The sequence below is a fragment of the Mugil cephalus genome, chromosome 2 (assembly GCF_022458985.1).
Source record: "Mugil cephalus isolate CIBA_MC_2020 chromosome 2, CIBA_Mcephalus_1.1, whole genome shotgun sequence".
Taxonomy (NCBI): Eukaryota; Metazoa; Chordata; class Actinopteri; order Mugiliformes; family Mugilidae; genus Mugil; species Mugil cephalus.
The window spans coordinates 29,974,089-29,984,780 of NC_061771.1; the positions used below are offsets into that span (position 1 = coordinate 29,974,089).

Below are 10,692 nucleotides of genomic sequence, written 5' to 3' on the forward strand. Positions count from 1 at the left end.
AAAGTGTCATGATGTTCAGACTTTGGCCTAAATTGATTTGATTTGTTTGCTGTGGCTCAGTTGTTCATTTCAAGCTTTGATTAAAATGTTAAACAATAGAAATGAAATAAACAGTGAAGGATAAAATCACATTTCAACACACAAATCATTCATAATTGTTGAATTAGAACAAAATAAAAGACTTCCCTTCACTACTGCCGACCAGGAAATAAACACAGTCCCTCCTTCTTTGTCACGTGTTTAGTTTATGATGCAACTGTTGATCCAGGTTCAAATCTGCAGCTACTTTCCTGCTCTGAAACATTTTTCTTTTCCTGCTATGAAGTGAAGCAGTTCCTCCGTGCAGCTACAAACAAGTAAGTAGGCTCTGACCGTTTGTATTCACTCAGTGCGTTTACATGCACATGAAAAAAAACGAATTATTGTCTTAAGAGGAGAACTTAAGTGCATGTAAACACATTACTCCGATTAAAATCGGAGTTCTTATTATCCCATTGAGACACCCAGATAATACGATTGGAATTCGATTTTCTCTGGCATGTATACAGTGAATTGCATTTTTCAATTGGATAATATTATTATGTAACGTAATAGCTCAACTGGAAATCGGGCCGTATTAACGTGGTATTAACCTGCTGAAAAGACACGTATCGCCACCTAGTGTGGACGAAAGAGAAACAGTTATTCGATTTTCTTGCGCTGCATGTAAACTGGGACAAGGACTGTAGTAAGAAAGTCGAATGTTGGGCATAGCTGGATTAAGTTCTGCATGTAAATGCACTGACTGTAGATTATTTACCTGACTGATGGTAGGTCATTCATTCAGATCAGGAAATCAGATCAAATCAAGAGTTTTAACATTGGCTCCTTTAAACGTTCAAAGGTTAACGTGGAAAATCTCTTCCAGGACTCTTGGTTGTTCAGCACTAGTTAATAAATGTCAGGATAATAAGAGCAACGTGTGTGTAACTGTAACACGTCTGTGGCGTCTATGACCATGAATGATGTGGATTTTATTGTGATTTGTTTTGTCGTCTGCTCCTCTTCCTGGAACAAGTCAGAGTCTGATAACTCCTCCCTCTTCCTGGAGCAGCTCCACTCATATTTCCTCATGTCTCCTTGTTCCCTCCCCTTTAGATCTCTACATTGAAGATGGGTGTAAGCAGCATGTGGTGAAGTGTGAGAGCTGACAGGCTCCATTCACTGTACAATCACATGTTGTTCAGATCAGAGCTCAGACTAGTTTCACTTCTAGCAAATAGAAACTCACACAGTCGTCGACACTGAGAGGTGAAATGGAGCAGAAAGGAGTTCAGCTGAACAGAAAAACCTTCTCTTGTTCCATCTGTCTGGATCCACTGAAGGATCCTGTGTCTATTCACTGTGGACACAACTACTGCATGAACTGTATTCAAAGCCACTGGGATGGAGAAGACCAGAAGGGAAACTACAGCTGCCCTCAGTGCAGGAAGACTTTCATACCGAGGCCTGTCCTGGAGAAAAACACCATGTTAGCAGGTTAGGAGCAGCTGAAGAAGACTGGACTCCAAGCTGCTCCAGCTGATCACTGCTATGCTGGACCTGAAGATGTGGCCTGTGATGTCTGCACTGGGAGGAAGCTGAAAGCCTTCAAGTCCTGTCTAAACTGTCCGGCCTCTTACTGTGAGAAACACCTCCAACCTCACTATGATGCAGCTCCATTAAAGAAACACAAGCTGGTGGAGCCCTCCAAGAAGCTCCAGGAGAACATCTGCTCTCGTCATGATAAGACGATGAAGATTTTCTGTCGTACTGATCAGCAGAGTATCTGTTATCTCTGCTCTGTGGATGAACATAAAGGCCACGACACAGTCTCAGCTGCAGCAGAAAGGACTGAGAAGCAGAAGGAGGTGGAGGTGATGCTAGAAAACATCCAGCAGACGATCCGGAGAGACGCAAAGACGTGGAGCTGCTTAGACAGGAGCTGAAGGCCATGGCTCACTCTGCTGATAAAACAGTGGAGGACAGTCGGGAGATCTTCACTGAGATGATCCGTCTCCTCCAGAAAAGAAGCTCTGATGTGGAGCAGTGGTCAGATCCCAGCAGGAAACTGAAGAGAGTCGAGTCAAAGATGTTGAGGAGAAGCTGGAGCAGCAGATCACTGAGCTGGAGAGGAAAGGCTCCAAGCTGAAGCAAGCTCTTAAACACAGAGGATCACAACCAGTTTCTACACAACTACCCCTCACTGCCACCACCCAGTGAGTCTACACACTCATCCAGCATCAAGATTCGTCCTCTGAGGAACTTTGATGGCGTGAAAGCAGCTGTGACAGAGACCAGAGAGAAACTACAGGACATTCTGAGAGAGACATGGACAAACATCTCAGTGACAGTGACTGAAGTGGATGTTTTACTGCCACGACCAGAGCCAAAGACCAGAGATGAATTCTGGAAATATTCATGTCAAATCACACTGGATCCAAACACAGCACACACACGTCTGTTATTATCTGAGGGGAACAGAAAAGTAACAGTAATGAAACAACCTCAGTCTTATTCTGATCATCCAGACAGATTCACTGATTATTGTCAGGTCCTGAGTAGAGAGAGTCTGACTGGACGTTGTTACAGGGAGGTGGAGAGGAGAGGAGGAGGAGTTGAAGTAGCAGTCGCATACAAGAATATCAGCAGAGCAGGGTGGTTCGATGAATCTGGATTTGGAAACAATGACAAATCTTGGTCATTACGTTGTTTAACAAACAGTTGCACATTTATCCACAACAACGTCCAAACTCGCGTCTCAGGTCCTGGTTCCTCCAGAGTAGGAGTGTACCTGGATCACAGAGCAGGTCTTCTGTCTTTCTACAGCGTCTCTGAAACCATGACTCTCCTCCACAGAGTCCAGACCACATTCACTCAGCCTCTCTATGCTGGACTTAGGTTATTTGATGTTGGAGACACTGCTGAGTTGATGAAAGTGAAATAGACAGAAGTCTCTTCAGGGACAGTTGGTTAAAATGTGTCTTCTAGTCTCCAGGTGATTTGGTCTCCATGGTTGTAGCTGAGAGCTCATTGTTGTGTCATGTCTTCACTGCTCAGAGATCAGCTGTCAGTCACACTTTGTGGGCGGTACTTTGTGGTCTCCTGGTTTGTTGTTTGCTTGATGTTGGACTTTGTTTGGGTGGCGCTCCTTCCTGTTTCTGTTTAGCCACGGAGGCTCTCACTGCTCACCATGACTTTGATTCACATAAACTGACATTTGTCCACATGAGAATCTGAACTTGTCTGTGCTCTGAACGTCTCATCAACATTTGTGTTGATGTGTTTGTATTTTGTTGTTGTTGTTGTTGTTGAAATGGATGAAGAGACGAGCTCATGTCAACTGTAGTGATCATGATCATCATCAATTAGGACATCAGTCATTATCTGATTGAACATAGCTGATATTCTGAGTCCAACTAACTGATTGTGTTGATGAAGTGAATCTGTGCATGAAATCACTGAACAAGAGTCATTGATCAGACTTTACTGATTTAATGGGAGAACAAACTGAAGCTTCACATGATGAATAAAGCTGCTGTTTGTCACACATGAACAAATGACCGTCTCCTGTCTTTATTCCAGGATCTCAGCATTTTGCATTTGGTTCTTTTTTTATTGAATTTTCTTTCTTTTTCTTTTTGAATCAAATAGTCCCTTAAGTTGACAGCCTTGTGTTTTCTGTTCAACTTTCTGCCATCTCTGTCTGTCTGTGTTCTCTGAGCCCTGTTTACATGGAGAAAGATGAAGCTCTTGATGAGACAATCCAGCGAAGAGTCTGACACAGGCCTTGTAGTGTTCAAACTTTTAACGTTACATTTTCTAGTCCTTTAAATTGTGGTAATATTATATTTGCATTCAACAATGTTGCAACATTTTTCAGAATAAACCAGGTAATAATTTTACAGGTAATAAGATTTTGTTGTGAACCCAAATGTAGGAGCCATTTAATCTCACATTCAGTGTTTATTTTATGTTAATAAGTGATATAAGTATTTATGTTTTCACTATTTAGTTGAATGGTATTTGTAGTGGTGGCCCCTAGATGGCGATAACATTTCTACCTGCACAGGAAATTACATGGTCAGAGGTCACAGGTGAGGGGGGGTGGAGTTAAATGCCACAGGTGTGCATTGATTGAGGGAGAAGACACATGGATGATGTTTGCAATCGACTGTTAGCTTTAATCTGATAGCATTCGTGAATAAGCATCTGTGTTAGCGTCCATATAAGCATTGATTTGTGTTAGCATTCAACTGATTTCTATGTTCATTAATTCATCTGTTAGCATTCGTTTGTTAGCCTTTATCTGATAGCATTCGTGTATTAGCATGGATCCGTGTTAGCATCCCTATTGGCATTCATCTGTTACCATCCTTATCAGCATTCGTCTGTTAGCACCTGGGTTGGAATCTGCCTGTTAGCATACGTGTTAGCATTCTACTGATTTGTATGTTCATTAATTCATCTGTTAACATTGATAGCATTCTTGTGTTAGCAACCGTGTAAGCAGTTGTCTGTTAACATTCATCTGATTTGTATGTTAGCATCCTTGTAAGCATGCATCTGTTACCATGCGTGTTAGCATTTAACTGATTTGTATGTTTATTAATTGCTCTGCTAGCATTCGTCTGTTAGTCTTCATCTGATAGAATACTTCTGTTGGCATCCGTGTTAGCATTCGTCTGTGAACAGTCTGTGTTAGCATTCAACTGATTTGTATGTTCATTAATTCATCTGTTAGCATCCGTTTGTTAGCCTTCTTCTGATAGCATTCGTGTATTAGCGCCCATGTTAGCATCTGTATTAGCATGGATCCGTGTTAGCATCCTTATCAGCATTCGTCTGTTTGCACCTGGGTTGGAATCCACCTGTTAGCATACGTGTTAGCATTTAACTGATTTGTATGTTTATTAAAATGTAACTCCACATGTTGAGATGTTTTTGATTGAAATAGCTTTTGCTTTCAGTAAATATGACCCTAATGCTGCAGATTAAAAATGAGCATTTTCAGTTCTTAACAACCTGTAAAATGTGATAAAACTCTGCTGTGCGTGATAATTTGGAACAGTGCATTTTAAGTTTTTCATGTTTGAAAAATACTGTTGTCATTGGGAGGTTTGTTCAGTAACATTAGAATTCATTAAACTAACGGTTGATGACGTGAAAATTATGCCGACTGTCATTTGCATTGACTATTTAGGAAAATCTGAGACAAATATCATTTGCAAAATAATTTGGAACACAGTGTATTTATGAAGCACACTGCACCTTGTGCAAAAAAAAAAGTTTGAATCTTGGAACATTGGGCATCAAGGCGCTGGAATCCCACGGCTAATCAGAAAAACATGAAGATGCCATAAAATGCCAGCAGCAGACGCTTTCAATCAGCCAGTATTATTCCACATCAGGATCTGGAGCATCGAGGTCCAGCGCGACCCAGTCTGCTACAACTCCAGTTGACCTGTGGACAGCGTTTGGGTCTACGCCCACACTAAAAGAGGAGGTGCTCTGGACTCTTCACACGGTGGTTAAGCACCAGTCATATACTGGCAATGACAACATTGATGAGCTGTTCTAGACCATGTTTCCGGATTCTGACATGGAGAAAAAAGTGCGGAAAAGACGAGATGGACGAGACGTTGAAGATGAAGCGATTTGGATCAGCCCATTTCACCAAGAGAGACCTCATCTCCAAAGTTAAGGGCCCGTTCGTGCTGACGTTCGACCAAAGTCTGAGTCAAAGGAACAAGACCAAGCAGTTGGACCTGCACGTACGTTTTGGGAAGGCGAGCGGGTCCAGTCAAGGTACCTGGGGTCCCAGTTTATGGAATGTGACAGCTCAGGACGTACTGAAACATGTCAAAGTAAGTAAAGTGTTTTAGTAGCGAGCGTTGCATGAGTCTTCTTCTTATCAGCAGCACAGTACTAGATATGATACCAGAAGTAACAGAATAAGACTCAGGACAGTAACTTGAACTATAAAACTGCAAAGATTTATTTTCATCTCAGGAGTGTGGACCAACTTAACCTCAGGAGCCTAGTGTCCGTCTCAATGGATGGGCCCAATGAACTTAAAACAGTTTGAACTTTTCCAACAAGAGGATGCAGAACTGTATGGAGGTGCTCAGCTTGTTTCTGTGCGTAGCTGTGGACTGCACACGTCGCATAGTTCTTTGAAAAGTGGCTTCACCATGTGGCAGCTGGACAAACTTGTGAGAGCCGTGCACACACTGTTCCACAACGTACCAGCAAGGAGAGAAGACCACAGCGCACAAAAGACTACAGCGTCGTCACAAAATCCACCATGTTGCCCTCACCGTTTTGTGGTCATCGGTGGATTGAGAACCTGCCTGTGGTAGAGAGGGATGTTGCAGTCTGGCCATCACTTCAGCAGTATATGGAAGCAGTGAGAAGAAAGAAAGTCCCCAACCCCGGGACATGCGTCCTTTGACACTGTTCCAAACTGCCCTGAAAGATCCACTCATCTTGGCCAAAGCTACAATTCTACATGACTATTGCCAGGACGTTTGATGCCTTTTTTGAAGAGCTATCAAACAGACGAGCCAAGTTGTAGCCTTTCTTCATTAAAGACTTGGCTGAGCTGATTAAGGTAATGATTTCTATGGGTAGCACACCACATCATCACCACAACATTCCTGTCACTACAGATTAGACCTAATTGATGTGACACTGTGTCATTGAAGAACAGCTACATCCGTCAGTTTCTGTTCATGCATTAGGATTTGATGACGACACGTTGTGGTAAATGTGGATACAGTTGACTTGTGTTTACTTTTGAGGTTGTCTTTTGACAGGGTCTACTCAGGTGCTTCATCAAGAGAGACGTCCTGCAGGACATCAGCACACTGCAGCTAACCAACCTGGATGTAGCTGATGAGAAGAACTGGCACCAGCTAAAGGACACTGACATTGGCTTGGGTGCTGAGTCAGCCCTCAAGGTAGTGTGACCATTTCTAAAGATCATTTCATGAATTGTAGTCAGGATGCAAGTAGCACACATCATTTTATTCTACGTACCATTTCCAGCTTATTCCCCTTTTCAGAGCAGCAGCAGCTCAGAGCTCAGAGTCCTTGAGTTTAGAATGGACTGCATTGATGTCCAGCTTGTTCAGGTGTTGTTGCAGGTATTTTCCTGGTGCGTCTTTAAAGTTGTCGTCACTTAGATGAGCTCTGAAACAGTCACTGGTTGATATGGAAACTGTTTTCTGTTTACATGTCCCTTATACACTGTGATAAGTCAGAGTGGTAATAACTTGGATCAGAAGAGGAATGTCTCTGGTTTCACGCATCAACATATGTGCAACATCCCTCCTAAACACGTGCACACATACATGTATTTATTCTACCTGCTGTTTTGCACTGTCTGCATCCTCACCAGCAGAGATGTGTGAATATATACATATATTTATATACATGAGCAAACTCATCTCCCATATTTTCTTACTTGAACGTTGCCTTGTTTGTTTGTAACATGTTGTTTTGTATATCTTCTATATTCTTCTATTTTTATCCTTTAGTCCACCCATATGTGCACTGTCTGTGATGCTGAATGTCTCTGCTGCTGTTAACTAGAAGTTCCCCACTGCAGGATGGAGAAAGGAACATCTCATCTTATCTTATCTTATCTTATTATAGAAATATTTTGACACTGATAAAATGACTTCCTGGATTTGTTCTGTGGTTCACATCTACAGTTCAGCACATGGTTAATAATCAGTTCTGGTCACATGCTCTGATCTCTTTCACCTCTACAGCCTCCACAGGTTCATTGGGTTCAGTCCCACAGCTGAAGAGTTTCTTCTTCCTGGATGGAATCCAAGAAATAAGACGATGGATGAAAACAAATTTAAAAGTAAATGAATGTAAAGTTAAAAAAAACAAACACACTCACCTCATACACAGAATCAAAAGAAGCAGAGGAACCAGCACCATCAAAGTTAACCTGATCACATTCAGTTTTACTGGTAATTTTCCTACAAATGAACAAACACTGATATGAGATCTTTGTGTCACTAACAGAGTTGATTGTTCAGATCAAGCAAAGAAACAATGAACCGTGTAAAAACATCCTGACAGTAGATGTTGTTGTTTTAGAATCACTGGAGGTTTTCTCTGTAGTGACTTGTTGATAATCTCTGATGCAGTGAACTGATATTTGAATCTTTATTTACCTGTGACACCAACCAGGTGTAAGGTGGAGTTATGACGTCCTCTTCTGTTCTGGGCTTCACAGTAATAACTCCCTCTGTGTTTCAGGTCTGAAGTCAGTGATGGTGAAGATCTGTCCTGAAGCTTTTTGGTGAGTCTTCATTCTCCTTTGTACCAGGTGTAGTTAGCTGCTGAGTTAGCATCATCTGCTACAGGTCAGAGTCCCTGAACTACCCTCCACTATCTCACCAGATGGACTCACTGACACAGAGGGAAGCTTTGGAGGATCTGGAGGAGAATTAAAACAAGTCTGTTTTTAGCTAAAATGAGATCAGTTCTTCAAGGAGCAGAAACAAGTTTCACAAAACCATCCCAGACAGATTCAGACGTTTCTTTTGATACGTATGTTTTTTCTGAGTTTTCATGTCAGGAATAGTCAAACATGACAACATCACAGCACTTTCAAAAGAGAAATAACACAGCCAGGCTACTGAATCACTTGAGGGGGATCAGCAAATACAATCTTTGCTCTACTCAGTTCAAACAGTTTGGTTCCTTGGAAAGCAACTGGTGGTTATATGCCCATCAAACAGAGCATCAGCAAGACGATAAAGTCAAAGTAGAAAGGAGGGGGAGGTCATGAATGACCTCCTCGATCGTCAACAACGCCATCCATTTTTCCCATCTTGCGTGATACAGATCCCTTTTCAGTCTGAGCAGGAACGTTAGTCTCTCCATCTGGTGAGTTTCTTCATTAACCTCTGACCAGTCAGAGTTTGTGGGTGGGTCTGACTGCAGCCACTTACAGGGTCATGTCCAACACATCAGATTGTTTTCAGTTGGTTCCACAAATTGAATTGCTTCACAATCCCAAACCAGATGTGTAATGTAAAGGAGACAAATGGGTTGAAATGCTCTTGAAATGTTGCCATTAATTTGTTTCCACCAATCACCGCTTCTATAGGGATGCCCCTGCTTTCCCCTGCCACGTCCCAACACTTTGCCTCATATCCACCATCACACCGGAGAAACACATATTTTAACTGGGCAGCAAGATAAAAACTCCTGAGATCAGGGAGAGACATACCAGCCCTTTCTTCTTTAACAGTCAATGTGCTGTATTTAATCCTTGTTTTTTTTTCCTTCTCCGAATAAAACGCAAAATTTGTTTGTCCCATTCATGAAATTGACTTGTTGGAATTTTAACAGGAAGTGCCTTAAATAGATATAATAGTTTAGGTAAAATAGACATTTTTATAAGGTCGATTCTTGCACTAAAGCTTAATAATAAAAAAAAAAGCTGTCCAGTTACCAAGATCTTCTTTGATTTTTTGTTTCGTAGTACCATGCACTCATGCACCATGAGGCCTCGTGAAGCGTTGCGGCACATTACTCAAACTGTGTTTGATACTGTATCTGTGCTGTATCACTGTGTTGCTCAATACTGACACCTGCTGGATTTTAATCATCATTACAGAGACTCAACTGGTTTACTGATTCAATGACCAAGTATATACAATTTTTTAAGTTATTGTATTTAATTCCGTGTGCTATATTGTTTATATCTTCATCTAAGCTTAAAATGTTGATGACATTTTTTTTTTTTTTTTTTAAATGTACAGGGAATATTGCTTTCTCTGCCAGCCAGGTATCTCTGGACCTCAATAATTGAATCGACTGTGGCGTTGGTTATTTAAAAAACAACAAATTTGCATTTTGGTTTTAGTCATCAATTACAAATCAGTACAAGATTTGTAAGAACGTAAATGCACAAATAAGCTGATAAAACTGAATAATTAGGAGGGCGAAGAGCGGTACATAAAAGAAGAGCAGGAGAATAAGATAAGAAAAAGAATAAAAATTGCAAAAGTGAGTAAAAAAAACTGCATATGATCTACAACGGCAGGTCTGCTGCCAGTAACATGAGAGAGATGGATTGTGGAAAATAATATCAAGACCAATATGTAAAAAAAAAAAACTGTAAAACAGCAGATAAAGTATGACAAATAAATAAATAAAGTGAGACGTGGTTAAAAAAATTTAATTAAAAGTGACATTGTAAGTAAAGTGACAAAGTAGTATTGCACAAGAGGTCATGTGATGTTGCACTTGAGTGTAACACAGGAGGCTTAAGTTATTGTAACCGTCGTACAGTTCTTAGAGTTCAGGAGGAGAATAACATTGGGAACAAAGGTTGCTCTCCTCCTCTGGGTCTTACAGGCCGGACATCGGAACCTGCGACCAGACGGCAGCAGCTCAAATGCCGGAAACAGAGCATGGGTTGAGTCCTTGAGAATTTGACGAGCCAGGCCGCTCGCCTGCTGCTCGTACACAGTGCTCAGGTGGTGAGCAGGGAGTCCAATAGTCTTACAACACACCTTGACAATGTTATGCAGGCGGTTCCTATCCTGAACAGTTACGGAGTGATACCAGCAGCACATGGAGAAAGTTAAAACACTTTCAATGAATGTGTAATAGAATGTCAGCAAGATGTTCTTACTG

At 41.4% G+C, this 10,692-nt stretch overlaps 2 long non-coding RNA genes and 1 pseudogene across 2 annotated transcripts; 2 read left to right on the forward strand and 1 right to left on the reverse strand.

Moving 5' to 3' along the window:
* The first annotated feature begins 302 nt into the window (after positions 1-302).
* On the forward strand, positions 303-6,062 carry LOC125003609 (annotated as a pseudogene).
* A 770-nt stretch (positions 6,063-6,832) lies between these two features.
* Positions 6,833-7,848, forward strand: LOC125002846. The gene is made up of 2 exons (XR_007111840.1): positions 6,833-6,980; positions 7,797-7,848. It is a non-coding gene; the product is annotated as an uncharacterized LOC125002846 (long non-coding RNA).
* Positions 7,548-8,291, reverse strand: LOC125002713. Its single transcript, XR_007111816.1, has 3 exons — positions 8,214-8,291; positions 7,934-8,015; positions 7,548-7,846 (listed from the first exon to the last, which is right to left on the reverse strand). It is a non-coding gene; the product is annotated as an uncharacterized LOC125002713 (long non-coding RNA).
* Positions 8,292-10,692: the final 2,401 nt, after the last annotated feature.